This window comes from Colletotrichum siamense, assembly GCF_013390195.1.
Source record: "Colletotrichum siamense strain Cg363 chromosome Unknown KSG_Cg363_contig14, whole genome shotgun sequence".
Classification (NCBI taxonomy): domain Eukaryota; kingdom Fungi; phylum Ascomycota; class Sordariomycetes; order Glomerellales; family Glomerellaceae; genus Colletotrichum; species Colletotrichum siamense.
In genome coordinates this window covers 211,737-215,963 of record NW_023501027.1, presented here as the reverse complement: position 1 = coordinate 215,963, position 4,227 = coordinate 211,737, and positions in this window count along the sequence as shown.

The window sequence follows — 4,227 nt, the reverse complement described above, 5'->3', positions numbered from 1 at the left end:
AATTCGCGGACTCAAGGCCCTAGACAATCAGATGGGCCATGTCAGCGTTGAGAAGGAAGAAGTCTTCGGGCGGCTTTGGAGCGGTGACGATAGGTAGGACATCCAGCTTGCTCTTTGAGTATTAAGGGATCTGACTGTGTCCGGCACCTCAGCGGTTCATAGAAATGCTGAAGTTGCTTCAAGAGACGTCTACAATTCAATGCGCAACCGCGATGCGACCTTCTCCAGAAGCCGCAAGAACCGGATATCTGCTGATTCCGAAGACGAGTTGTGATTGGATGATTGGGCTGGTGACAGTTAAAGCCAGCCGGACGACGGTAACGACGTTGTTGGCAGCGACGGTGGCGCCGCCATGCGGCTCTTTTCGATGGACATGCTACCGTCGGGACCCATGCTGGGCCAGGATTGGAAGAAGAAACGTCGGCTGGTGTGGAAACCGGAGCAGCTTAGCGGGGGGAAGGCCGCTGGCGATGAAATCCGCGGTGAAAGGGTCGATAAGGTGTCTGCAGTCATTGCAGAAGCCACTCACCGCAAATCTGAAATATGGCATCAGCTACAGTCTGTCATAGTCCCAGGGGAATTGGGCCTAAAGCGGGACACACATACTTTTACAGCGTTGGCCAGCCGGTGAACAGCGTTTGATCATAACGGAGGAGGCCAGCGAGAAAGACCAAAAGGAACATAATTTAGCTGAGGTCGCAGACAACGTTTAACTGAAGGTCCTGATTAGGATCCAGCGATTAAGTGGAGGTTGAGTGATTGGGAGTCGAGGGACCTGGAAAGGCCATCGAATGAGGAGCTGGTACTGAGGCGCGTAGTGGACGATAGATGGTCGGGCTTTTCGTGGGAGAGCTCCTATTCTTCTTGTGTCTGCGCGGCTACATTTCCTGCGTACTTAATCGCTCCTATTCAGACGATAGGAGTGGCCACGACGACGATAACGACGATAGAAACGACGACGATAATAGAAGTGATGACGACCGTAGAAGCGACGATGACGATTGAAGCACGACGATAAAATAGAATAGCCACAGGAAAAGTAGTCGACATAGGACAGGAAAAATAGGCGGTCTCTTTCGTGGGCGTGCAGCCGCAGAACGACGGCGGTAGAGTGATACCAGTGAGTCAAGACATTCTCCTCAGCGTAGGAAAGGCGTAGTTCTTTCTTCCAGCAAGAGGCGACATTAGGTAATTAATGCGTTGAACTTGAGCCTGACAAATGTGTCAGAACCAGGGCCAAGTGGAGGAATGAGATGGCAAAGGGGCCGCCGGACAAAGCGCAAGAATTGGTAGGCGAGGTTCAGGTTCAAGACACTACAGGTTGTTAGTGAGAGACTCGGAAGATGCCAAATTCCGCGATAGGGATGCTGTAGACGATCGTTCTAGATCTGCATTGGTCTATTCATAGCAAGGGATGTTGAACTGCGGGCACCGGGAGGGGGTTTCTTCTCACGTTAATATTTGTTCGTGTGACACATGGCGGCGGGTGAGCTCCGATGGGCGAAGTAATTGGTGAAAATGCGCAAAGCGGTAGAGAAGTAGAAATTAAATAGATGGACAGCCTTGGGAGTGCTTGGAGAGAATGAACATAGTCCACCAGGGGTTGATAGAAAGCGCGGTGCTGCTTGCGAAGACACAAAAGCACCGCCATTTCTGAATCTTGATGCGATGAAGTTGATTTAAGTGAAGGTTAAGGCGCCCATCCACCTTCAGGGCCTACCGTCGGAGACCGTGACCTCAACAACCCCCAGAGGAGCGCGGCAACAAAGTCACTCTGAAGTAGACCAGCCACTTCACCCCAACACAGTCACGTCAGTATGCTGACATCCCAGGGGCGCGCTTGTTTTAAGGGACCGTCTACCACTTGAGGTTTTGCTCTTGCTAATGAGCAACGTGAAGAGGCTCCGAATTACCGCTACATTGGGCGCTTACCGAAAGTACCTTACGGAGGTCCAAGTAGGTGGGACCGGATATTCCACGCCCCACATTCACCCGTGAGCCGTCCTTGGCGCCACCCCGCCCGGCCCGGGCCTCCGAGCATGAGCCCCGCATCAGGCGCGGCTCGCTGAAACCGGAATCCCTACGCTGCTTTCGCTCAACCAACAAGGTTGAAAAATTCCAGCCAGAGCACTGCGTGAACAGATTTCTGTATTGGAAAATACAACGATTCAAATGCTTCAAGCGACGAAATCATACCTCATTCAATGTGAGTATCGACCCAACATCGACATGGCAGCAATGCCTATTCAGCACCACCGGACATTTTCGCTCTGTCAAAGTATGCATATAATCCCATTCTGGGTAAATGACCTTAGTGCGAGGGGCCGTATTTGCGAAATGATCAGACTGTAAGAGGGACAGGGAAGCTGGCTGAAAACCTGAGAAGCTGAGACAACATGAAAGACAAAGGACGAGAGACAGAGCTATCATTCGCATCACAGCACCTGCAGACTCAGGTCATCAATAGCTTCCAGTACAAGAAATTAGGACAGACATGTTGATTTGTGAGGAAAATTCAAGCCATACCCAAATCCCAACCTCGCGTCGTTGCCAGTGAAGGCCTATCTCCCGTCACACCGAACCCTGCCGTTTTCTTTCCCTCGCTTCGTCTTCTGCAGTATATTCTCTTGCCCTTCTCCGACTCCATCCTATCCAATAGATTTAATCATAGAATCTCAGAACTGGCGACTGATTTTGCGCTGATCATACTAGGGTGCCACAATAAATGGTCTCGTATATGTTGTCAAGACACCGCCGACGCTCAATGAGAACCAAAATCGAACTTAATCCCGCCTTCTGGGCCGTTATCATGTCTGTGTCTGTGTTTGTGTATCTAGCACAGTTTGAACTGTTTTCCGATCGAGCTTGGAACCAGTCGCACCGTTGGGATGAGCTTGCACGAGTTCTCGAGTGCACATCAAGTCTTTGGCACAATGGGCAATCAAGATCTGGAACCAGCCAACGCGTGATGATTGACGGTCGGTGTCTTTGAATGGAATTCGAGAAAGCCTCAGTCGTGAGATTTGTACAGAATGTCTTTCAGTAGCTACTGATGCTTCTATATGTCACGAACGTGGTGGAAGTGACGATTATCTTGCCTTGGAGAGTGTGGACCACCGGCAGGATGGCAACGCGTAGACATCTCCTACCAACGCCAGAAGCTGGCCCTTTTTACGTCCCCGACGTCTGTGCCTCGACATCCCGCGTTTCCGACGCCAACTCCGGTGCCACAGCCCCCAACATCTCCTGCGTCCGTAAACTGCAAAGTCTCTTGACTGGGCACTGACCTTGGTACTTTTGATGCTTTCCCCCCTCCTGAGAAACCCATACCTCATCAACACACCCCCAAATATAGCGTTCGCGCCGTCAATGTCGGTAACGTGGCCCTCCGGCTGCTCCAGCGGGGTCTCGATTCGGCGCCCTAATTAAGGCTGCATGGCCGCGAAGAGAGACTTGTTGGACGCCTACGCGTCTTGGAAAGGTGCGTTGAGGTGGGATTGCTGCGGTGCCAGGTGCGGTGCGAAGAGGGCTGTCATCATGTCCACGGGCAGGAGGTTCGCGGCCTTGGGCGGGGTTAGTGGCATGGAAGAGTCGATCGAGCGTGTCAGCGTCGGGCTGTTCATCAGATCTCTCGCAGGAGGAATAGGATACTCCTCTTCAAACTCGAACTAGTCGAGGTCCGCTTCGGAAGCAGTGGTGTGGACCACCAGTATTAAGGGCAGGCCTAACGATATCTTCAATCGCAGGTTACCATCTGCTGCTAACCCAAAACCCACAGCAGCCGGAGCTCGCAATTCAGAACGGATCTCAACGTGGCGCAACTTAGTAAGCGGATGCGATGCGCTCAAAGAAGCTCGTTACAAGAGTACGGCAGTAATCCTAAAAAGCGAACCAATAAGAGATAGCCGTCTATCAGGTACTTATGTTCGTCCAGCAGTTTAACTAATAGCAATAGCGTGTGACTACTAGATCAACGATCGCCAGCTACTACGTTAACAGAGGGTAGCTAGCTCGCAGGGCACGAGGGGACGCATGCCACGGTATAGAAAGTAGGTCATACACCTCTCAGCCTTTGAAGGAAAGGTGGAATGGCATATCTTCAATTAGATATAGTCAAGTCTGGGGCCCTAGTGGGAAGCAGTCAGCAGGAGAAGCATTGGGGTGCAAAATTGAACAGAGATAACCCACCCGTTCCCACCCATATCCTTGCGAACGTGCCGCGAGAGC